Below are 27,383 nucleotides of genomic sequence, written 5' to 3'. Positions count from 1 at the left end.
CTATTTTGTTCCGCTTCTCTTGCCTACTACAGCAGATTCGAGTGTCGCAGTTGTGGGTATGTACGATATTTCACGCTCTAACTCATTAACAGATTAATTGTGATAATAATGTTTTAAGTGACTCTTTTCGAGGCATTTTCTTGTATTTGAACGTATATTTAATTCATTTAACACGGTTGTTGAGATTGTTATACTGAATTTTCACATGCGTCACACGAGTGTGAACGAGTTCATTTCTTGTGATTATTGTGTCTTAACATTCTGACATTTGTATTATGAGTTGAGTGAATGTGTAATTTCTATTTTTCTAGTCTTATGAATATCTGCAGTGGTTTCTCTTCAGCCAAAGTGATTTGTACTTTTTTCTATTCAAAAAGGTATGTTGCTTTCGTGTTTATTTTGTTAGAAATGACGATAACAAGGTTGTGCTGTTGAGGCTCGCGCCTCATTCGAGAGAAATGGAAACAAATGAGCGCAGATTACACAAAGAAACTTAATAAACATACAGCGGTAAAAATGAATGTGGCGTTCTTATATTTATATATTATAAATATTATACTTTTATTTATATTATCTTGCTCTGGTCCCAAGCAACAAGGCAGGTGGCCCTAATAGAGTTGACGGTACCCTGGGAGGAAAGGATTGAGGAGGCACATGAATGCAAGCTAGGTCCCTCATCAGGGCGGGAAATTAACTTTTTTGTCCGCCAGCCACAGTGGCTGGTGGATGCCCAATTTTACCAGCCACTAATATTTTTTACCAGCCACTTTTTCCGGAATTCAAATTTATAAAAGAAAGTGCACTAGCATATTTTGAATTGCTTCAATCATTTTTTTTTTATTATTAATACAAAATTAATAATAAATCAATAAAAAGTAATGTGAAAAAAGTCACTTTAGTCTTCTTCAGAGTCATCATCATCTTCAGACGCCTCCTTCTCATCTTCAAGTTGGCTCTTCTTGGCTCCTCTTTCCATGAAATCTGGCCTCCTCGCTCTGACACTGGCCTGATGCCACAGCTGTATGGCTGAGTCGGGATCAAAGTCTTTAATGTCAGGGCTGGACAGCTGCACTGTGAGCAGGTCAGATAGTGTGTCCGACCTCAGACCTGACCTCCAGTCACTCTTCACTTGTTTCATCAAATTGAAACCCGTTCACAGTCTGCTGTGGAGGCTGGAGTACACAGTATTACATCAACAAGCTGAAGGACATCAGGACATTGGCCTCCCATTCTCTTATTTATCTCTGGCCAGGTCAGCTGGTCCATGTTCGGATGCTGCTGGTACAAACTGCTCTTGAGGAATGTCCACTGGTCTGGAATCAGATCCAAATCGGCCCCAGAGGAGGCCAATAGTGGACCAAAGTGCTTTATAAGACACTCCACATCTGCATCTCCAAAATCTGCAGACACACACAAGGAAAACTTAAGGTTGCGCAAACAGTAAAAGGTTTCAACTTCAAGATGTAAAATACATGTTATACAATGTTAAATGTGCTTGATAATAACCTTCACATGTATCTGCATCAGGCCAGCTCGTGATATCCACCAGGAAGCATGTAGTACTCCAGAGCTGAAGTCGCAAAATCGTGTCGCCATACTGCTGCAAAATTTGTCTATCAGCTTGTCCTTTGTGGAGTTCACACGAGCCAGGGAGAGGTCATCTCTGGGTGCTGCCAAGGTTACACCCTCAAAGGTGTCTGCTGGATTTTCTAGGCATGCCCTAAGCCTGGGTCCAGGTTTATATTAGGTCCAGGTAGTTATATTAATTATATGCACAATGTTATATTAATTCAAAATATTCAGACAGGTTGCTGAGGTGTGTCAGGCAGTCGTGCATAAAGCAGCTGAACATCACTACACCTGGATCCTTTGCTGTTTGGTAAAAATTGCGTGCCTTGCTTCTCTGCACAGGATTCACCCCCTCCGAATCTGGTGACTGGATCTTTACACACACAATTGCACATTTGAATCAATTACGTTCAACTATTCAATTATTGATTATTAGTACCATTATGTTGAGTTGTCAACTTTAGTCAACTAATTTAAACTAAAATGACCATTATTAGCCTGGACTGAGCCTATACTACTGCTACTACTAATACTACTACCTGCTCAATATGCTGGATTAGGCCCCTATAGCCTCTGAAGAAGTGGTCCAGCGCCCTGAAGAGATGAGTAAGCCACCTGGTACTTCCTACTCTAGTTGGAATGAGTGGCTTCATACCTAACACCTTGAAGCTGTTTTTCAAGTTTGCTCTGTTGAGTGGACTCTTGTGATAGAACATATAGAGGGAAGACAAGAGGTCATTCAACTTTGTATACTGGGGGCAACTCTTCACTGCATCCTTAAATGTCAGCTCTAGCCTATGGGCTATGCAATGGACACCCAGGATATAGGACTTGTCGCCACGTAATCTGCTGACCACTCCACTTCTGGACCCTGTCATCACTGCTGCTCCATCTGTTGCACAAGCAACCACTTTCTCCTGCCAACTCTCATCATGGCTGCTGTGATGGCTCTCATATGATGGCTGCTGTGATGTTCTCTGCATTTGGCTTTTCAACAGCCTGGATTCCAACAAACTGCACCTCGACTTTCCCTGCTTTGCTCACTCTGGTGTACAAAACCTCTTCCTCCAACACTGCACTGTCAGTTGATCCATCTGACATAATTGCCAGATACTTTGAATGACCAATCTTATTTTTAAGCTGCCTCCTCGACACCTCAGCAATATAGTGCATGAAAACCCTGGCCTGCTTCTTGTTCTGATAAGTTTTCCCAATCACCAGTCCTTTCTGCTCATCCACTCTGAAAGAAGTTAGAATGAGAACTGTGACTTTGATAACATTGCATCCATTACAAATATGTAATCCCTTTTTGGCCATTTAACAATATGAGTTATGCTGCACTCAGGCGCTAATTTATGTTTTCCTCAGCGGATGCTCACGGGCGCACGCCCTTTAAAAAAAAAAAAAAAAAAGCACTAAACAGGGCTACCATAATATGTGAGCAACATGTATGTACATGTTTGTATTTTTGAGAGAATTTTATGCATGGTTATTTTACAGTTTATTTTTTAATATTAGTTAAGTCTGTATGACCATAAATGATGGAGTATTTAAATGTATTTTGCTGCTATTTAAAAAAAAAAAACAGCAAAACGCGCCAGCGCGTTTGTCGACCCCAGAGGGTTAACTCAATAATAAAGCCGTAAAGTAGGCTATCTTTCAACTCAGGACAGCACCACTTCTCACAAATACAGATAGGATTGGAGATGAAACGTTTAACTGACACGTAATCGAGCTCCGGAGCACCCACGGTATCGGCTCCTATCCTCGCGGCTGCTAAAACTATCACTAAACTAAAAAAACGCTACCTATCTAGCCATCACAAAACATATTTTCAAGTTAGTAATTTACTTACTTGCAAATCCAAACGTAGTCCCGAAAAGGTCTGCCCTTTTTGCCGATCGCATGGACGTTTCTGAATAGAATTCTCATTCGGTCCAACTGCGCGGATTGCATAGAGCAGATAGCCTTTATTGCCACACTTTGCTCCTGGGGTCCCGTCTTCGCCAGCTGTATGGCAGTGCACTTGATATGAGACTTGGATGACTCGTGCTCTTTTATTGACTCTATTTTAAGGTTAGTTGTTCCTCTAACGAACGAATTGTTTGCATTTTCGGACGACGCATAGGTTCGACAGTAAGTACAGTGCATGGACTGTTCGACGGGAAGGTAGGCTAACCATTCCCTCGTTTTCCCTTCGTCATCAATGCGCCACTTGTTCGAAAAGTACCTTCTGTTTTTATTTACTTTGCCCTCAACAGTTTGTACATTCATAGCTACTGCTGACTCCGCGGCAGGCCTCTTAACACCGGGTATATGTCGCCACATTATTTCATTTTCCTTTCGTCTGTACCTCAGCTCAGCTATATGTGTCACGGTCCGTTCAGTGCCGTGTCCGTGCGCTGGGTCCGTGACGCACAGCGCTGAAAACCAATCAAATTAGTTACTTGACAAAAGTGCATTATTGTTACTTAGCAACAGCATTCTTTGACAAAAGCTGTCCAATCCATTACAAGGAATGTTTTAAGTAGTAACCAATAAAAATATGTTTTACAATCTACCCGCCACTCTGGCTAGTATACAAGGCAAAGTCACCCGCCACTTTGAAAAAGTACCCGCCATTGGCTGGTGGCGGGTGCTAATTTCCCACCCTGTCCCTCATCTCTGAGAGCCAGCAGAGAGGTTGGAGAGCCTGGAATCTACCGGTGGTAGTGAGTTGCAGGGGGTTCTCGGGACAACCACTTTGGAGAGCATTGGGGATGCTTGGGGTCAGAGGGGCAACCCGCAAGAACCTGGTAAACAACATATCAAAGCAGGCAGAGACAGCATCCAGATGGCTGTGGTTAAAGAGGAGCATGCGGTGGCTAAACCAGGCTGGCAGAGGGGGGCGGGGTTCAGAGATGAGTGGTGAAGAGGGAGCAGTTCCAGGACGCTTGTTTCTGCTGTCAAGCCCCATTGAGGTGTCGTGGGCTAGTTGATGAAACACCGGTGAGGTGGGGTGCCCTCAAGAGAAAACCCAGTGAAGTCAACAGGTCTGAATCATGCAGCTCTGCCCTCAGTTGAAGACGTCTGAGGGGAGCGATTTCAATGCTAGCCACCCACATAAGGAGCAGGACGTAACTCTTGCCAATTGCAATGGCTGTGATATACCCTATCGTTTAAAGATATAACATATGATATGATACAGTTAAGCAACATCACACGACCACGAGTGCCGAATACCATCACGATTGAAAATGTCACTGATTTCATATGACAGTTTAATAAACAAGTAATTAATATTAAGTCAATTACATTTTAGAGACAATATTGACTTTTTTTGTTGTATTTGAGGAGCGAAAATAGTTCCAAATAAAGATCACATCAGAACCACAGTGCGTCTTACCAGAACACATAACCGCATTACTGAATGATTCAGCGTTTTGATCGAATCGGTTGAGTCAATTAAACTACTGCCTCATTCTTGAACGATTCAGCCGTTTGAACGAATTGTTTGAATACATGGCTCAATGACTCACTCAGTAAGATGGCCATCTGCCGCCACCTATTGGTGGTATAGTTTCGTGTTTAAAAGTATCATTCTTTCCAATATTTCATATTTGTGTATTCAAAAAATATTTAAAACAATCTCATAAAATTATTTAATTCCATTGTAATTTGTCACTGTAAATTATTTAATTTGATTGGTAGCAGCCATATAGTTGGTGTCTTATTATTCTAATTTAATTTATTGATCAAATTTAATAATTTAAAATGAAAGATGAAGCATATATTTAAAACGATTAATGAAAAATGCTTTTTATAAAGGTTAAAATATCACAAATAGGCCAAATGTCAAAGTTGACTGAACACTGATGAGAATATTGCTTTATTACTACTTTTTTTTCTGGACAATCAATTTTTTTTACTTGGACAAGTGTATGACCGATTTATTTGTTCGAAGGACAAGCACATGAAAAGGCTTAATGTCGAGCCCTGAGTAGGGTAACCAGACGTCCTGAAAAATTCGGGACAGTCCCGCAATCTAAGCTATTGTCCCTAATTGTGGCCCTAATTGTCCCGAAAATTATACTAAAGCAAAATCTTGAGTAGTTATTGTCTGATAAAACATTAAAAACTGTCTGTGAACCCATAATCATTACTATTGTTCACCCTTCACATCTGTCTGTGGGTTTTGCGAATTTTAACAAATTAAACCTATTAAAAAGAGTTTGTGAATAAACGTTGTAACTCCATTGGATCCTCAAACTGTCGGCCAAACCTCATAATTGAGTATTTGAGGCAGACGGACTACTGCGAGAGCTTTCAAGGACATCTGGCCCTGGGGCTACAGTCCCTGTCTGCCTCAAATCCTCCATTATTGTACCTGTGCCTAAAAAGTCAGCTGTCACCAGCCTCAACGACAATCGCCCAGTTGCTCTGACCCCAGTCATTATTAAATGTATTGAGAGGCTTATCCTGCAGCACATTAATAACATTATACATCCTGAACTAGACAGCCACCAGTTTGGTTACAGGGGGAACCGGTCTACAGAGGACACGGTCACACAGCCACTGCTCATACAGGGGGTGGATGTGGAGCGTGTGGATAACATCAAGTTCCTGGGCATCCACATTACAGCAGACCTCACTTGGGCTCCTAACACCTCCCACCTGGTGAAGAAAGCTCAACGAAGACTTTTCTTCCTCAGGAAGTTGAAGCAGGTTGAAGCAGCTATATCCTGCGTGTCTCACTCTCCCTGAAGCACAGTTATTCATCCATGCTGCCTCCAATTCTAGAGCAAGCACAGCTCTGAGAGATCTGCAACTGAAAATTATGTTTCCACCCTGTGGCTATCATATCCCTCTCTAAAGAGCATCTTTCGCTGGCGGTTATTTTACAAATCCGCGCCAGTGAGCATGTCACTTGCCAGGGCTGCGGGCACGCAGTCTTGCCTCGCTGTGCTTGCCTCGCTGTGCCACGGCTCTGCAGCCGCAAGCCACAACTCCGCGAATGGCCCCTCAACGTGAACTTATGGACCTCCCAGCATGAGTCCTGAATACTAACTCTGAGTTTAGAGCCCCGTCTACGAGACGCCTCTACGCCCTTAAGTGGTCAGTTTTCTCCGAGCGGGTCACAACCCTTTCATGCTCAAAGTCTATGTGGCGGCCATAGCAGCATACCCCGCTCCTGTGCACATCCAATCGCTGGGTAGAAGCAACCTGGTTGTTCGCTTCTCTAAAGGGGCAAGGAGGCTCACTCCGTCTCGTCCTCTAACTATACCCTCTTGGGACCTATCGACGGTCCCTAGGGGCCTCAAAATGCCCCCCTTCAAGCCGCTACAGTCGGCCGAGCTATGGCCACTTTCGTTTAAGACCACACTCCTGCTAGCGTTAGCAGCGGCCAAACGAGTGGGAGAATTGCAAGCACTGTCCATCAGTGCATCCTGCCGTAAGTTTAGGCCTAACGACTCCAAGATCGTCCTCAAGCCAAGGCACGGCTACGTGCCCAAAGTGCTCTCTACTCCGTTCCGAGCACAAATTTTTTCGTTATCTGCTCTTCCCGCATCGGAAGACGAGCGACAATTACACTCGCTCTGTCCTGTCCGAGCCTTAAGAGTATATACAGAGCACTCTGCCCAGTTTAGGCAGTCAGAGCAGCTCCTTGTATTCTTCGGTGGCCACATCAAAGGGCTTCGAGTCACGAAGCAGAGATTTTTCCGCTGGATAGAGGACGTGGTCCAGTGGTGTCTTTTGGCAACATCTGTGAGGTGGCCGGCTGGTCCTCGCCGTTCACCTTCACCAGATTTTACAACTTGGAAGTCTCTGTACTGCAGGAATGAATCAGTCCGAATCCCTCTCTGGTCGGGTGTAATTCTGCCTTCTCTTAGCCCTATTGCCCTCAAGGCCCTTATCCAAGTGCCTTAGGCTAGGGTCTATAGGGTCGTTCTGCTGAAACATAGCACAGCTTGATTGAACTGGTTCCCCATGGCATCTAGCAAGATGCAATACCAGTGAACGTTTCAAAAGGGAACGTCTTGATTACTTACGTAACCTCAGACCTCATAGACCTCATAGACGGCCGTGCTGTGGCGCTACACGACTTGGCGTTGTTGATTCAGAGGAATTAATCTGAATCCAATGGCGAGACAAGCAATTTAGGCAGATGCTCCACCCCTCTTGGTGGGCTCTGCGCTCGGTTCATCGGGATGTGCCGCTATTGGCTTGCACATAAGCTGCATCGCCATACGTTCATGTAGTTCCCACTGCTCAGACAATAAGCGTGTAGATCACTGCACTGTTATGGCTGTGCAGTAGCAATGCGTTGTTGAATAAAAGGTTTCAGTAATCGGAGAAAAAGGAATTTTTCCCATAGCGTCTAAGAAGATGCAATACTCATTCCCGTTATCTCAGGAAACTGAGGATACGTTAGTAACCGAGGCGATCCCACCCACCTGTGTCATGCACTGTTTGTTCCACTGCCCTCAGGGTGGAGATAGAGGACTATGAAAACACACATGAACAGACTGAAAAACAGCTGCTTTCCGAGAGCTGTCACCTGCATATACATTTAAACCTTCCGGGTAGTGACTGCGGCCTTGTCCACACGGAGAAGCATTTAGCTGTATACATAAATTCTGTATCATATTGGCCTTTCATCCAGACAGATCTGGTGTTTTGGGAGCCTGAAACCTTTTTTTTTTTTTTAACCTGGTCCCTGCGTCGATAAATCTGAAAACTAGAACCTTGTATTTTAATGTGTATGACCAATCCGTAAATTTTGTGAAACGATGATGTCATCACCCAACGTGTCAGGATTAGTCACACACCACTACATCACACGTAACAGCAACAACAATGGCAGACTACATGCTTGTTTTCGTGCTGCGGAAGCTACTGAGCCTATTAGCTTTACTAAAGCAAAATCTTCTGCTCCTATGCTACTACGGTGAGCAACAAGTGATTATGGACAACAACATACGCCAACATGCTCTTAGGTCCACCGCGGAGGACAACCAGTAGGCCAACCAAGAGAAAATTTTGGGTAAGACCTGGTAGAACCAGCAGTTGGTGGGACAACTTTGTCAATGATGTTGTTGTGGAAGATGAATGGAGGGAGAGCTATTGCATGTCCAAAGCATCCCTTGTTGGCCTGAGCGAAGAACTTAGTCTGTAAATCGAAGACCAAACAACAACCATGAGGGCACCAATTGAGACGCTTAAAAAGGTTGCGTTAATGCTAAATTACTTGAGCGACGAGGTACGGCTATGAAAGACTGCTAACGCCTTTGGTGTGCACAGGTTTTGCTAATTCAAAGCTCAACTTGTACTTTAAGACATGCAAGATCTCTGCTCTGAAAAAAAAAAACAGATTGTGGACAATGTGGAGGCCATACCAAATTTTTTCTTCTTGGTGACCCATCCTACCCTCTGCTGCCTTGATGAAGGAATATACAAACAGTGGCTCCACACCTCAAGAACAGTACTTTGGGCTATGTTTGTGTAGGGCACGGATGGTCATTGAGTGTGCTTTTGGTCGCCTCAAAGCCAGATTTGCTGCACTGAAGAGGCCTATGGACAATAACTTGTAGGACCTGCCCCATGTCATTTACGCCTGCTTTGTTCTCCACAATTTTTGTGAGGACTGTAAGGAGACGGTGGCTGAACACTTTGCGTTGGGAACAATGCAAGGTAATAAAGACTTACAGCCTTCTACACAATGCAACAACTACCTCACAGACTGTAATGAGAGGGAAGAGAGTGAGGAGAGTACCTTGACCTGGCCAACAAGACCGCCTGTTTTTTTAATATTTTTTTTTAAGTATATAGTACATTCTCCAAAGGTAAATTGTATAATACTTATCATTTTGAAAGTGTTGTGTGGAATGTGTGTCCAGTGAAAATAAACAAATGACTGCAACCACGTCCAGAACTTTTTTTATTGGAAAATAAAGCTTTAGGTCAAAGAACAATTATATAAAACTTGTATTTTCAAACTCTACTTTCCCAAAGAAATTTAAGGGGTATCGTACATCTTTTTTTTTAAAGTCTATGGTTTTAGCCATTTGTCAGCAAGCTCCCTGCCATGCTTGCTTAAGGCCTGTCACTTTAATTTTGACTTGCTCAGGATGAGTATTTTGGGTGGAGAATCCCCTCAATGTTCTCTTTTGAACTTGTGACCAGTGTAGTGAGGGGGAACTGCAGTACATGCTTAGAATGAACAGTGTTATCGTTCATTGGTGTGAACGCTAATATAGTTACAATTATAGTTCTTGTTTTTGGTGTCCAGAGGTGGAAAGTAACGAATTACATTTACTCGCGTTACGTAATTGAGTAGTTTTTTTGTGTACTTCTACTTTTTAAAGTAGTTTTTAAAATCTGTACTTTTACTTTTACTTAAGTACGTTTTCTTAGAAGTATTGTACTTCGCTACATTTGAAATCATATCCGTTACTGAGTAAAAAATAATAATACAAGGGGGGAAAAAAAAATCACACACTCCGGAAACTACTGAATTGATTGAAGGGCGGGAGAACAAACGCGCAAAAAAGGTGACGCCCAGCTGAAGCTGAAAGCTAAGCGCAAAGCGAATTATGGCCAGTATGAAAAGTAGAAAAAAAGCGTGGTTGTCCTCGAGGATAGATATCCAATTTGCAAAAAATGTGGACGCAAAGTGGCTGCAAAAAGAGGATATAGGACACCATCCCTCCTGCAGATAAAGGTATGTCCCGATTTACGTGATGCAAAGGGAATCCCGGAATCCAGTCATGAAAATGGAATTCACTTAATGCAGATGTCACGTAAAACATGTAAAATAATGGATGGATGAATACATGGAAAGTAGAACTGTGCAATAAATCCAATCGCGACATGGTCTGTGAATATTTAAGCTAAGCACAAAAATACTGCATGTAAATATATAACCCCATTGTTCTGCTGAGCTGCGTTTGTCTACTACATACTCAAGTACTCGTGACGTTCATGGTGTTTTCAGCGTCTCACAAACAATTTGAGGATATGAATACATGAACATTACCAGAGCTGCTCTGAGAGAACGCCTAATGAGCATTTTCATAATTTTATTTGAGAAAATCCATTGTCAAATACACTTTTAACAGGTCTTCACAACCCGTCAAAATAAAAGTTCGGTGTTACTAGGAGAAATTATGACAGAAATATATTACTATTGTAGGCATACAGTAGAACGTAGCCTACTTCTCAAAATAATAATAATAACAACAATAATAATACATTTTATTTGAACATTATTTAAAGGAATATTGTTTTTTGTTCATGGTTTAATTTAGTAAATCTGTTTTTGCAGCGCTTCCCCAAAAAATAAAAGGACACAAGTTTAAATTTACATTTGATTACCACCGTTTTTGATAATATATTTGGATTAAATCATAAAAAGTAGGGGTGTAACGATACACAAAACTGACGGTTCGGTTTTCCCACGGTTTTGACGTCTCGGTTCGGTTTAGAAAGCTAAAAAAAAAAATTAAACAGTGGTTTAATGAAAAAATGCTGTCTTTGTCTTAAAATTAATTCAATTACAATTAAACGTTTTGCAAGGATTAAAAATCTGCTAATGCTGTATAGGGAGCCGCACATTACTATAACATTAAAGGTTAACAACAGAGCCTAAATTTAGATGCTATTTATTTTTTAGATATAATAATCAACACCCAACGCATTGTATGAAAACATGTAAACTGAACATAAGGCAGTTTTTTCATTAATTTTATTCTAATTTGTTATTGAAATATAATAATTTACACAGTTGCTGTCATTTTCATTAAAGATATTTTAAACGTACTTTAAATAATCAAGATATAATTAACAGGTTAAGTAAAATATAATATATAGGATAATATTGTGCATTTATTTAGTGCAAGAGTTAATTTCTCTAGGAACCAACAAGTTGTGGACACTGAATCACTTGCCTGCTGAGGTAAATATAAGGCTAGTGACAAGCTATGCAGTTTTATTGACGTCTTTGGGCTGCTGAAACACTGATTGAGCGATTACACGAGTTATGATGCCTTTCAGTAAGTATACTGTATTTTTCAGCATACCTTCAGGTGTCCATTCATGTTTATTCTGTAACTGAGGAAGAGATGATCGCGTTTACTCGCGTTTACTCCGCGCTGCCGCTACTGTTACAATCCGTGGTGACAGATAGTTTTAAACTTTGGGTACAGATTGTCAATTTACATCCAAGTGGACAGATTGGTAAACTGTGCCCTGTTTTGTAAAACTGTGCACACCTAGTTTATTTTTCTTCTGTAATGAAGCTTGGCTGTCCATCTAGTGAAAAATGTTGGTACTGCGGCCAAATAAAATCTTACTGAAAGCTCATTTTTTGAGATATCAACCTAAAATTTGGAACACAACTTCTTCAGATTTTTGGCTTACATTTTCTGGCAGTTTTAGAGTAAAATATATTTTGTAATATATATTTTATATAAAATATAAATAATTATATTTTTAAATTGTTCATTTTAATAAACTCAAACTTGTATAACTTTTTTTCTGTTTCACTTTCATAATTTCATAATACTTAACATCAACATTAATCTGGCAAATGTCTCCTTTAAAACAAGACCAACCATAGGTCTATATTCCAAAGCATTCTTGAATTACAACCATTTAAGTTTGAATAGTGATTTTCATGTCTATGCGAAAAAAGGGGGAGTGACAGTTAAAGGGTTAAACGATATTAAACTATTATATCTATATCTATAATATCTAAAATATAATTTATATATAAAAACTCTCCTACAGTCCAGTCACCATCGGTCGCGACTCGCACGTATTTTCATTTAAACGTCACTCACTGACGTTTTCCTAACCAGAAAAAAACCCTATTGCCCTGCTCTGCCTCTGATTGGCTAGTACTCATTGCCATCTGGGTCAGAGCCAATTAGAAGCAGGATGTGGGTGGGAAAAAAACTCTGTGTATAGGGAAAGGGGAGAGACAGAGGGAACAGGCAAGACAAACTCCTACGTTTAAATAACATATAGAAAATATCTGCTTGACAACGAGCTGAGAACAAGCCCAAATAAGCAACTACACTTTAGAAACAAGCCCAAAAAAAAAACGCGACCCGCGACTACCAATATTTGTAAGCGACTTTACAGAAAAACAAGCCCAAAGTCGCTTATAATAAGCGGACTTGGCAACACTGATTCCAGGTCCAATCAATGGGCCGGGCTGGGCGGGGCCGGGGTAGCTTGCAGGGCGGGGCATGTTCGGTACGCCATGAGAGTATCGCCATTCGAATCGTGGGTTCTGTATTGCGGTTCTTCGGTTTGGTTCGAATATCGTTACACCCCTAATAAAAAGAAACATTAATTTAACTGTCATTTTAACTGATGATAATAATAATAATACCCATAATTTAATAATACAGTTTATTTATTTATCAATTGATTAATACTGTAAACCGTGATATTTTCTGAGACGTTACCATACTGTGAAAATCTTATACCATTACAACCCTACACGGGAGGGTCCCCCACCCCACCCCCGCTGTTAAAGTAACTCAGTAACTTTTACTCTGAGTCAATTTTAAATGAGCTACTTTTTACTTTTACTTGAGTAGATTTTTAGACCGGTACTTTTACTTGTACTTAAGTAAAATTTCATTGAAGTAGTAGTACTTTTACTTGAGTAGAATATTTTATTACTCTTTCCACCTCTGTTGGTGTCAATGGGCTTTAAAAGTACTGGGTCTGCATTTACTTTGTGGCTTTTTACAGTGCCTTTCAACTTTCTCTGTTCATGAGCATCTAAAATGAATCAATAACACAAATTAAAGTCAAGTCAAAATTCATTTCTATAGCACATTTAAAAGCAACAGAGTTGCACCAGTGTGCTGTACAATAAAACATTGAGCATATAAAAAGGAAGCATAAAAAGAAACAACTTAAAATATATTAAAAAACAAAACCAATTAAACAATACAAAAATGCGTTAAACTATTAATATTAAGTTTAACATATGTCACAGCTAAGCATTCCTAATTTATCTGTAATCTAAATAAGATACTAAAATTATTTATACAGTGATACTGTCATTCAGTGTAATGGAGGACACTTTGATGTAACAAAGAATTTGCATTACTCTGAATGACAAAACTTTAACTTCAGCTTATATTGCAGGCCATCAACAGGCCACCTATTATCAAACAATCAGCTTGAACAGTAAAGTGAATCACAATTATTCACAACATCTATTTATTCTTCAAAAATACATATATCTAAATATTTCTAACAATATATATGTGTTTTTTGGCATTTTACTGAATGACATGCGTTTTTGTAACTCAGGCTATCACACCATGAAAAGGTGGAATTATCAAGTATTTAAGAGCAATAAAGTCCCTTTTCTGCGCCACGCACCACATGGTCATCAGGGTGCCATTTGATGATGTCACAGACTGTAAAATCGTTTATTATATGATTTGAGAATGGCTTCTTGATCCTGCTACACTGAATGATCTCTGACAAACTGCATTTTCGGGACAAAAGTCCCCTTTTTATTTAAATACTTAATAATAAGACATGGCCCTTTTAATATAACAGCCAACACTTATGTGAACATGCCAATAAAACAAATATATATAACTTGGTATTTTATGTTTATTTAAAGATGTAATGACAAAATCAAAGTCCAGACCATTACTCTGAATGACAATTTTTACAGTTTGGAACATTATTTCCCCCATATGTTGACATTTTATTTTCAAAAAAGTTATTTGAAATATTAAATTAGACACTTAACTTGCATTTAATATGGTTTTTATGTATATAAAATGACTTTTGTCAATTTAATTTGACGCAGACACCAAAATGGTTACATCTCGCTCTATCAGGTTGAGGCCAGTCAAGTTCCTCCACACCAAACTCGCTCATCCATGTCTTTATGGACCTTGTTTGTGCACTGGTGCGCAGTCATGTTGGAACCGGAAGGGGCTATTCCCAGACTGTTCCCACAAAGTTGGGAGCATGAAATTGTCCAAAATGTCTTGGTATGGGGCCAAGCCCAACCCCTGAAAAACAACCCCACACCATAATCTCCCCTCCACCAAACTTTACACGTGGCACAATGCATTCAGACAAGTACCGCTCTCCTGGCAACCGCCAAACCCAGACTCGTCCATCGGATGATTGTCAGTCAGAGAAGCGTGATTCGTCACTCCAGAGAACACGTCTCCACTGCTTTAGAGTCCAGTGGCGACGTGCTTTACACCACTGCATACGACGCTCTGCATTGCACTTGTTGATGTAAGGCTTGGATGCAGCTACTTGGCACTGGAAACACATTCCATGAAGCTTTCTACGCACTGTTCTTCAGCTAATCTGAACGTCACACAAAGTTTGGAGGTCTGTAGCTATTGACTCTTCAGAAAGCATGTGCTGACCCCGCTATGTGATTTCACGAATGGACCTAACACGGTACCACGCTTGAATTCACTGAGGTCCTGAGAGTGACACATTCTTTCACAAATGTTTGTAGAAGATGACTTGTCTTTTAAAACAAAGCAAATGTGTGTGTGATGACTTGATGACTTCTTTCCAGTCTTGCAGTCTCTCATGTTCTTGCTCAGACGTGGACAGACTCTGAGTTCCTGTCAGGTTGGAGTTGGACTTCAGGCTTCGGGTCAAGTCTCGAGCTCAGAGCTCTCAGCAAGTATGTTATTACCTATTCAATACAAAGATTATATGAATAAGTCAACTCATGAATGATTTTTTAGAGCTGATTTAGAACAGAAATTTAATTCTGTTTGCATCACTGATTCTGTTATTTTCCTGTTTATTACCGTGAAGCCGCTTTGAAACAATCTGTATTGTATAAAGCGCTATATAAATGAAGGTGACCTGACTATAACAAGAACATTACAATGAACACAAATTTGAAAATCTCACTACAAATAATCCAGAATTGAAGACAAAAGATAATAATCCTACTCTGTTACACTTCCTCACACCTGAAACTGATCGAGTGAATCTCCTGAACTTCTCCAATCTACTGTAGATCATTACTAATCCATTTATGTTGTAACATCTGCTCTAACGTCGGGCGTTTAGTTGGATCCCGGGCTAGACACTGGCTAATCAGATCCCTGCATTCTGTATGAAATTTAATAAGGAGAGAGCTGGTTAGTCATGACCATGTGACCTGGCATCTATGAAAACAGCATCTAAAACATGATTAATATACTGCAAAATGTGACTTTAAATAAAAAATCTTACATACTTCACCTTTAACTGTTTCTGTACAAAGCCTTTGCTTTATGTGTGTGTTTATCAATGTATCAATATTATTCACTCACTTTTGGATAAGGTGGGGTTCTGAAATGTAACTTTGGCTTGTGTTGTTTTTCTTCTGTTGTGAAAAGGAGAACATCCGTTCACCATCTTGTACAACAACACTCCTAGAGACCAGACATTTGCTGGGACGGCGTGGAATCGAGGTTCTGTCAAGACTTCAGGTGGGCAGTAATCCGGTACTCCTGTAAGCAAGACATTTGCACATTGTTGAGCTTTTTTTTAAACATCAAATAATTAGTAAGTCACTACATTCAGGTTTCCACACTCCCAGAATGCTCACCAATGTAAATGTTGCTCTCGTAGCCATCTCTACTAAACAGCTGACCGCAGCCAAAGTCTATCAGCTTGAGCTGTACCGGGTTTCTCTTCAACAGGAAGTTCTGCGCATGAATGTCATTATGAAAAACCCCATGATGGATGCAGTGTTGCACTGCCAGCACAGCCTGTCGCATGATGAACCGTGCTGTTGGTTCAAACACTTGATGATTACGAGTGATGAAGTCCAGCAAGATGTCGTAGGGTTCAGGATACTCCATAACCAGAGTGAATTCTTCAGGATGTTCAAACCACTCGTATAGTTGTATGACGAAGGGGCTTATGGGTTCTCGCCTCATCATCATCAGCAGCGCCACTTCTGTAACGAGAGGTTCGGGATGCCCAGGCTAGAGAAAAGTGGCAGACAGAAGGTTAGCTGGGTAAAAATCAGAAGAAAACGCATCATCTTTAAATGTACTGTTCTTAAACGTAATCTTATCTAATAGTAATCTGCACTTAAACAACTCAATACATATTCAGGTTTTGGCCAACTTACAATATTAAGATAACGATTGTTGTCAATCTTGCGTATCCGCTTGATGGCAACCTGCAAAAAAAACAACCCAGTTTCAATAACAGTATTCAAGCACCAAGTATTAAACCTTCTGTAAATTGATTTAAATATGTTTTGATGCATGCAAGAGCAAAATGTTTGTACAATTCGGTAAGATTGACCTTTTTGCCATCAAATTTGCGTGTTCCCTGGTACACCCTGCCAAATCCTCCAGATCCAATCATCTTTATAACGTTATAGAGAGACTCAAAGGACTCTGAAAGACAAACAGAAAAATATTAGTTTGCTAGATCTATTGCTTTATTAAAAAATATCAGTGCTGGTTGTGTCGAGAAAATAATATAATAATGGGGGAAATAATATTAATGTTCTCTGAAAACAAGCCTTATTTTTAGTGGAAAACAAGATAATCCTGTTGTAAATAATGTTGTAGAAATAATGAGTGGCGATGTACCATTATTTGTCTTGACGCCGGAGTGATCTGGAGCAGGTGATGATGGATCAGGATCAGGCTCTGGCTCCAGATCTGCTGGAGGAACAAAAGGCTCCACAACATTCACAGCACTACAGTGACAACAGCAGCAGAAAACACACTTCATAGCCTTCCAGAGCCTGAGCAAACAACCAGTTCCTTTCCTCTTCCTACATTCTCGAGCTTTTCCTGAAATGAAGAAAACACAATTGAAAACACAACTATTAGAAACATCTCTGACGTCAAATTAAGCAATAATGACATACTTTACATTTCACTGTTAAATTCCTTTCTGTAATGTAACAAATCCAAAGTAATGAAATATTTCCACGCTACCCGCCTGAATTCTGCTTAATGCCTGCATAAATTAACCAAAATCTTTTTGCACAATATTAATAGTCATTTTAAGTCACAATTATGACGATAATTTAATTTTTTTATCTGATCTTTTATTAAAAAGATTTGACCCATTTGGTCAGTTCTGGTAAATGCATAGCAATGTCTTATTTATATAATAACCGACTCTGTAATGCTCGGTACGACAATTGACAATTTTGCGTGTATTTGACAATTCGAGAGCAATAAGTGTCGAAATAGAATTCTATTCTGGATCGTTTGCTTTCTGTGCGCGTGTTTCTGGTGTGTGTCCGACAGAGCAAGTACCATCGAGTTCATCGCATATTGAGAACGTTTTGCTAACGTTTCCATTAAATTATGAAAATGTTATTTCAAAATGTTCCCTGAAAAAAAAAAGTTTTTCTTGGTTAAAGGAACAATCTATTTTATAATTTTATAAATATAATTTTGCATTATGGGAACGTTACTTTTGAATGTTCTCGGAATGTCCTGAAAAGGTTAGACGAATGTCCAATTAATATATATATATATATTTTTTAAATTTTGCTGATCAACAGTAAATGTGTCTGACATGTTTAAAACTTGTGCATGAAATAGCAAAATGTCTCTCTGTAGACTTGACACTGCCCAGCCTTATTTCAGTCTCACCTGTTGAGCTCTTGTTCACAGGAGAAGCCTCCATGGCACCCTGAGCGGTCCGGCCGTTTGAAGTCTCTGTTGGCTCGACAGGAACTTGCCCGGGCAGCGGAGGGCACAGCAATCCTTCCAGGCTGTCGGACCTGGACAAACAGCAGTTGCTGCAACTGTCCTGTTGGTTTCGGCTCTCCGATCCATCGCCACTCCGCCTCCATTCGACGCTGTACGAGCCTCTGCTGCTCAGACTCAACGACTCTCTCCAGAACCAGCGCCCGACATCGACCTCAGAGAGGGACAAAGCTGATGATGACATGATGCCCGGAGAAGAATCTGTGGAAGCAGTTCTCCCGGATCTGGAGCGGCCTGAGGCTGGAAAATTTCACACATCAAAGACATTTTCTTTTTTTATAAATATATAATATGAATAATCAATGTCTGGTCACACCAAATTGTTACTTTAGTTGGTTCAACTTATTTCAACGACAAATCAGCCATTGAAAATAGAACTAGAAACTGAGCCAGAACTTCTTTATTAAAGCCTATTCTGACCTCTGCGAGAGTGTTTCGATGAAGTGAACGGACGTCCATCATCTGGGCTCTTCTGGCTGCCGCTCTTCCTCGTCCTCCTCCTGTCAGCCTGACCTGTGGACACAGAAACAGACTCAGAAGACAGAGGTGTTAAATATCCAGGAAGATCCTGGCTCTGTGTCTGTGTCGGGTCTGGCAGCGGATCCTGATCACGGTCATCAGAACCGGGTCTCCAAACCTCCTGACCAGCCGTCTGAGAGAAAGCAGCTCTCCTGGATCTGGAGCGGCCTGAGGCTGGAATATTACACACACCACATACTGTAGTTACTAGTGTTTTAATAATAATCAATGTCAGTGGTCAATTACAAATTGGTACTTCAGTTACTCAAATTGAAAGTTTATTTCACATGCAAGGAATCAAATATATGTGATCAAATGGGTTCTTCACATTAATTTAGTCAGTCATTGTACAAAATCATACCATAAACCATAAATAAAAAACTAAAGCACTCACCTCCTCTTTCACCCATCATGTGAGCCATCGATATCCTCCTGTAAACTGCAAACAACAACAACAACAACAATACAAAATACAGCACAAAATACAAATACAATAAAATACAAATCTCCTTAAATAAAAAATAAAACTCCTTCTAAAATAAGAAAAGAACTATAAAATAAGAGTATTTTCAGAAATTATACGACTCTTTCAAATATATAACTATCTAATGTCTTCTCCAATGTCCTCCTAGAATAAAAGTCTCCTCTCAGAAATCCAGAAAACAGCTTCAAAGTCACAAGATTCGCTCAGAAAATTTTCTGCAAAAGTCTGTGAATTCGCATCGTCTCTCTCAACCAACAGACAGCGATCGGTTCGAGTGTAAATATGCATTCAGAATTCATAACACGCGTCGCTATAGCAACTGAAATTCGAATCACTCAATTACGCATGCACGCGCACATGAGCACACATCGAATCTGAACACATTATTGAATAGTTATTTTGACTAGTTGAATAGTTATTCATTTTAACGTTCATTTTGAACGTTTTCTTTAATACATATGGGGTTTATTCTTTCTGAACAGTTTTATTATTAAAATCCTTGTAAATGCGTACAAAAAAAAGGCACAAGTGAGAATAAATGGGACATCATCTTATTATAAACTAAAATGATCAGCCTCTGGATTCTGCTGTTGTGTGATGTCATGCTTGTTTAAGATGTGATAGTGTACTATTTTTTTCATTTTCTGTAAATTGTTAATTTGTGTGCATAGTTTTGATGTTTTCAAAGGTCACTAAAACACCCATCTACTCACTTACGTACTACACACACATTCTTTATCTTGCACTGTTTAATGTGTTATTGTGATATCTTCTTGCAACTGAGAGCACGTCCTGTGTTATATTTTATTATAATTGCTATCTAATATTACCCCTGCAATTTTAATTAAGCTAGGCATGTTATATGAATTTCTTTTAAATTGCTGAGGAAACTAAATTAGTCATTATCATAGTCACCTAACACTGCTTATGTACTATACAGTCTGGAGATGTATAGAATCTATACAGTATGTCAGCACTTAAAAAGAACAGTTTTTTAAAGATTTATACACTCATTATAGATTTCTACTTTTACATGTTATATCAATTATTTGTTATGAGTGCTACATTGCAAGTTCTTTTTATGTTTTTTAATATTTTCCAGGTAAATAATGAATAATGATTTTTTTTTTATCATTCTGCCAAATACATTTGTGCAATGCAATAAACACATGATCACTTTGAACATTTTTTAATCTTTATTTATTTATTGGGGGAAAGTTTTTAAAGCTTCAATCAGTGGTCAAATAAATAAATGATTCAGTTTTTTAACATTAAAACTTTCTAAAGTAGCGAAACTTTGAAACTGATCCATAACATTGTTACGCCACCAGATGGCAACAAGTGACTGTTAAAAAATAGTCATTGAATCATTCATTCAGGAGATTTGTTCAAAAATGCTGATTCATCCAGTAACAAGTGAGTCTTTGAGTGAGTCATTGAATCTTTCATTCAGACCAAGTTTAAAAATATATATAATTCAGATTAATTAAACATTGTAAATAAACTGCAGCAATTGACATTTTGTTATAATTAATGTTTAAAATGGGGAATCATTTTCATCAAGACATCAGTAGCAGTAATGGCCTTTATTCATAAAAAGATGCCATTTAACAAGAATTTAAAATATCATATATTTATATTGTTTCTACAGCATTATAAAATATATCAAAACTAAATTGTGTTTAAGTGCGATTTATTCGTGATTAATCAGAAAAAATGTGTGATTGATGATCTATTTTTTTAAATTGATTGACACTATTTTTTAAGAATTATTATCATTATTATTATTTCACTCTAATGTTAAAACAGTGTAAGACAATTACTACAATTAACAAAATGTAAATGACCCGGTTGTTGGGTTAAATACAGTTTCCACATTCAGCAACTGTTCAAAATTTAACGGTCCAGTGACAGTCAACACACAGAAGCTGCTGCAGCCTGATGACGAAAAGTAAGTCATATCGTAATTTTATATATTACTTATAACATTAACGTTAAGTATCGTGTACTGAAACGTTGTATATATCCCAAAAACTGAATTTTATATATTTTTTAAAATCGAAGTTCCCTTTAGTCCGTTTTAATAATTTCCAGGAAGTGAGATCGATTGGAAATGAATTCTAGCTATCCCAGTTAGCTCGCATGCATAAAGTAATTAAAACATTAACATATATTAGCGAAACCGTTTAGACTGAAATGACTATCTAGCATTACGACTGTTTTACGGTATTCGTGATAGTCTTTCACACCTGAAGCAGCGCTACAGAGACTTTCCGACATCGCTCCCTGTACCCTTAAAATAGGGCGTTATTTGAGGGAACAGCCATTTGTAGCGGTGTCCGAAACCATAGTGGACGTTATTGAGTGCACTTATTCAATCCTACATTGCACAGCAATACCGAGTTTACAGCCGATGTAACGTTACGCTCAACGGCTGTCCGAATTCACTCACTCGTTTTCATTCACTCCTTCAAGTGAACAATATTAGTGACTAACGCAGGGAATAGTGAATCAGGATTTAAGGGCGATTTCGGATTCAGACCCGTTTCGTTCAGGTGTTTCTACAGTTTGTTAAAGGTTGACCAATGAACGATTCATTTATGACAGTTACAATGTTTTCCTGTCCACAAATGACAAGATTTACTGTAGTAACACAAACTACAACTATGGTATTTTGGCAGAAATGTGGTATATTCATAATGCATGTTGTTATATGAATATAGTAATGCATGTAACTGTATTAAATGAATTACAGAGGAGCTGAAACATCCAGTTATAGTATTTTTTTTCTGATGAAGCTATGACAGCTTTTTCCTTTATTTTAAACTGTGTACTAAATTTGTTGTACTTATGTTTTAGACAAATTGATTAATTTGTGAAGCAAAGACTAAAACAATCGAAGCTCTGCCATTTAATTGAAACATTGCTATTGAAGCTAAGCTATTGAAAAAAGTGATACACAAAATAGTTATTTTTAAGGACTAGTTTACGTTTTTCTGTAACTATAATTTTTTGTGCTTCATTCGAACACAGAGGAAGGAGTGGATGAAGGTTTGATGCTGCTGGATGACAGTGGTTCTCGACTCTGGTTCTCGACTATCTCTACTAGTACACATTTTGGATGTTGTCCTTATCTCACACCCATTTCCAGTCTTGCAGTCTATCTACTAACAAACTGGTGAGTTGAATCATGATTAGAGAGACCAAATGTGCAGTGATGGGATTACTACAGAACCAGGTTGTTCGGGAAACTCTGGGGTACATTTAATTATGATTGTTTTTCCAGCTGTCTTCCCTCATTTTAATACGGTATGTTTTAATTTCAATAGAGTCTGAGTTGTCTGATGACTGACAATGATTGAGTGGCAGAAGAACATCGGAAGCCCTCCCAGCCGTGCCGAGGAGTACATGAGACGTACAACACCTCAACAAACTGCAGTGATTTGATCCTCTGGGACAAAAACTATTGAAAAAATCATTAGAGAACTTCCCAGACTTGATGGTTTTCTTGGAATGGTGAGTTTAATGATGTTCAGTGTTGGGAAGGGGTTTCTAATTTTGGAAAAAATTATTTTGGCTGTGTCTAAAACCCCTTTTCCACCAGAGCATTTTGAGAGCCGGTTCGGAGCTGGTGCCTACTCGCGAACCAGTTCTTTGTGTTTCGACAGCCAAAGAACCGGTTCTCAGCCAGCAGAGCCAGGAGAAACATTTGCAGAAACACGATGTAGTCCGCCATTGTAATTGTTAGGCTAGAAGTTAACGCAAGCGTTTCTAGCTTTCTTTTTATTTTATTTTTTTTATTGAAAACATTATGTAAGCAAATAAGAAAACAGTCACAATATAGAACAAATAAACGGAAAGAAAAAAAGACACAAGACAGGCGTACATAACTAATCAGAAAAGATTACATATCAAAGGAAAAGATTAACAGACTTACATATTTCAATTGTTTTTAAAGCCTTCTTGGTACACGAGTTAGAGATAATCCCTAAGTAATGTTGTACTTGCAAGCGCTTCTAGCTAAGACGTATGGCGACGCACACAGTGACGTAACGACGTCGTTCGCTGGGCGCAGTGGAAAAACAAACAGGTTCTGAGAAGGTTCGCAAGTTGAACAAACTCCGAACCAACTTTGAACCAGCACCAGTTCCGAACCAGTTCTTTTTTGGTGGAAAAGGGGTATAAGTGCATATGAAATTAGGTCCACACATGCGTGGTATGGGTGAAAACTTTTATTTATTTTTTCTGTAAACTTGTCTTTCAAAGATGATCATGGACAAATTGCCTTTAAAACCCTTCCTGCTATCCCGCCATCATCGCCATACCTCACAAATGGAAAAATGGTGTGTCCAATATTATGCTGAAATGAAGCGCAGCTTAAATGACATTCATCCTGTAAGTAAAAGAAACACTATCAAATCAGCTTTGATAAATCACACTTCTCTGTGGCTCATGGATCCATTTCTTCTTTCCTTCAGTGATTCTTCTTGTTAATGGGTCATTTTTTGGGTAAATTCTGTCATTAATTACTCACCCTCATGTCGTTCCAAACCTGTAAGTCTTTCGTTCATCTTTGGAACACAAATGAAGATCTTTTTAAATACAGGTCCTTCTCAAAAAATGTCTTTCTGTGTCTTACCCTCTTGCTTGAGGGTGTCAATGATGGCCTTCTGGTCAGCAGTCAGGTCGGCAGTCTTACCCATGACTGCGATTTTGAGTAATGAAACAGGCTGGGAGTTTTTAAAAGCCTCAGGAATCTTTTGCAGGTGTTTAGAGTTAATTCGTTGATTCAGATGATTAGGTTAATAGCTCGTTTAGAGACCCTTTTCATGATATGCTAATTTTTTGAGATAGGAATTTTGGGTTTTCATGAACTGTATGCCAAAATCATCAGTATTAAAACAATAAAAGACCTGAAATATTTCAGTTGGTGTGCAAAGAATCTAAAATATATGAAAGTTTAATTTTTATCATTACATTATGGAAAATAATGAACTTTATCACAATATGCTAATTTTTTGAGAAGGACCTGTAAATAATTATTATTTTTAAATAAATATGAAAACCTTCTGTCTAGGAATGCACCGAAAGAAAAATTCTGGGCCGAAACCAAAACTGAAAATGATACATATAAACAATATATATATATTCATTTCTTATTTTAAATGAGTTTTTTTTGTATAATTGTATTATTATTAAAACTTTAATTAAATTCAATAATTTAATAAAAAAAATCAAGCGAATAAAATAAAATAACCACACTTTTATTTAAAGTAATACAAACATTTGACAAAAAATAGGCCTATATTAAAATATATTAATATCAATATATTATTCTTCATTCAGTTCTTTGCAACAAAATCAGCACAACTACACACACCATATTACAGCACAACTACACACATTACAGCACAACTACACACACCATATTACAGCACGACTACACACCATATTACAGCACGACTACACACCATAATTACAGCACAACTATACACACCATATTACAGCACGACTACACACCATAATTACAGCACAACTATACACACCATATTACAGCACAACTACACACACCATATTACAGCACGACTACACACCCTATTACAGCACGACTACACACCATATTACAGCACGACTACACACCATAATTACAGCACAACTATACACACCATATTACAGCACAACTATACACCATATTACAGCACAACTATACACACCATATTACAGCACAACTATACACCATATTACAGCACAACTATACACACCATATTACAGCACAACTATACACACCATATTACAGCACAACTATACACCATATTACAGCACAACTACACACACCATATTACAGCACAACTATACACACCATATTACAGCACAACTATACACACCATATTACAGCACAACAATACACACCATATTACAGCACAACTATACACACCATATTACAGCACAACTATACACACCATATTACAGCACAACTATACACACCATATTACAGCACAACTATACACACCATAATACAGCACAGCTATACACACCATATTACAGCACAACTATACACACCATATTACAGCACAACTATACACACCATATTACAGCACAACACAACAAGTTTGTGCGAGTGAACGCTGGCACAACCTGCTTCCGCTGCTCGCCGGTAAAACTTGTATCTTCTATTTTTTTGGATTTTTCTGCACTACTGTTGTCTGAGCCTTCACAGTTAACCCACCGTTCTTGTCTGAGCCACATCTTGTGTCTATAATGTGGGCCGCTAGGACATACATCTTGTTTGTCTGTGTTTGGCTCTTTCTACTGCCTGCTCACCTGCTAGTGACGGGTTTACTTCAGTTTTCGGCCGCTGACCTGCTCCGGCTGCGCCCTCACCTGCCTGGACCTGCGCCTGAGGCTCTCCATCTTCATCCGGACATCGCGTTCCAGCCTCGTCCGAGATATATCCACCGAGGGTCCTGCCGGAATTTAAACACAACAGCTCTATAGTTATAAAGACTATATGGTCCAGCTCTCGTCGCCCACCACGCATCACCACCCGGGCTGTCGACCACAGCGTGTTAGCCCGCCTAGCTCGGTCGGCTACCACCACCACCAGCTGTGACAACACCGCACTCAACTTCGCTCTGCTCAACATCCGCTCATTGACAGGCAAGGGACATCTCATCCAGGACCTCATCTCCGACTAGACTTTCTCTGTTTAACCGAGACATGGCAACAGCCCAACGACTTTTCCCAGCTCAATGAATCCACTCCTAGTGGGTTTGTTTACATCTGTAAACCCCGCGGCTCCGGCCGAGGGGGGGGTATTGCGATAATGTATCGCGAGAAGTGGAAAATCTCACCGGTGTCTGCACCTGTCTACAGCACATTCGAATCTGCTGTCTGCAAGTTATCTGGTCCCACCCCAACCATAATTGCAACTGTTAACCGCCCTCCTAAACTAAAGAGTGAATTTTTAAATGATTTTACTGCTTTTCTCACTCACTTATCTTCCCTCTCACCAAATATATTACTGCTGGGCGATTTTAATATCCACATGGACAATGTCAATCTGCCTCTTACTAAAGACTTCACCTCCTGCTTAGAAAGTTTTGGATGCCAACAATTTACTACTTTCCCAACACACAACAAAGGACATACTCTGGATTTAATCTGTTGTTCTGGTGTCACCCCTTCTGACCTTACAGCCGTTGAAATCCCCATATGTGACCATTTTTTCCTCTCATTTACATTGAAACTCACTCTCTCCTTTTCTAAAATTTCCCGTCTTATTTCATTTCGGAATATAAAGAACAGTAATCTTGCCACTCTCACTTCAAGTATTTACTCCTGTTTTCCTGATACTCACAACCTATCCAACCCCGATGCTCTGGTCTTTCACTACAACACTGGACTCCTTAACATTCTTAATTCCCTTGCTCCGTTAAAAAATAGATCTGTTTCCTTTTCCGTCTCCGCCCCTTGGTTCACCCCCGACCTTCGTCTCATGAAAGCCAAAGGTCGGCAACTTGAACGTCTCTACAAGAAAACTGGTCTCACTATTCACAAAGAAATGTACAATAACCACATCTTATGTTACAAGGACTCTATTTCTAAAACCAAATCCCACTACTATTCAAGTATAATCACTGAAAATAAAGGAAACTCCAAGTCATTGTTCTCCCTACTTAACAATATCACCCAACCCAAGAACTTTCTCCCCCATCACCTGTACACAACATCTTTCTGCAACTCTCTCATTTCATTTTTCACTGAAAAAATTAAAAACATCCACCAGCACCTTGGATCTACTCCTCACTTCAGTACCTCTGCCGACTCTCACCCATTCATACATCCATTCTCCTCCTTCCAGCTTCCCACTACCTCAGAAATTATAGAACTCATCAGGAAATCGAAGCCTTCCACCTGTCAACTTGATCCCATTCCCACACAACTTGTTAAAGTCTGCCTTCCCTCCCTTGTTCCCCTCATCTCTGCTATCATCCATTCCCCTCTCACCACTGGAACTGTTCCTTCATCATACAAAACAGCCACCATTACCCCAATTTTGAAAAAATTTT

General features: G+C 39.3%; 1 long non-coding RNA gene across 1 annotated transcript; it reads right to left on the bottom strand.

Annotated features, from left to right (window-relative positions):
* Positions 1 to 15,006: 15,006 nt before the first annotated feature.
* LOC143757806 (uncharacterized) lies at positions 15,007 to 15,932 on the bottom strand. The gene is made up of 3 exons (XR_013210875.1): positions 15,891 to 15,932; positions 15,546 to 15,687; positions 15,007 to 15,259 (listed from the first exon to the last, which is right to left on the bottom strand). It is a non-coding gene; the product is annotated as an uncharacterized LOC143757806 (long non-coding RNA).
* Between the last annotated feature and the right edge of the window lie 11,451 nt (positions 15,933 to 27,383).

This window comes from Siphateles boraxobius, unplaced genomic scaffold (assembly GCF_051911475.1).
Source record: "Siphateles boraxobius isolate OS27281-9 unplaced genomic scaffold, OSU_SipBor_1 11, whole genome shotgun sequence".
Taxonomy (NCBI): Eukaryota; Metazoa; Chordata; class Actinopteri; order Cypriniformes; family Leuciscidae; genus Siphateles; species Siphateles boraxobius.
Note: the sequence above shows the minus strand (reverse complement) of the source record. Positions and strands in the feature narration are given on the sequence as shown.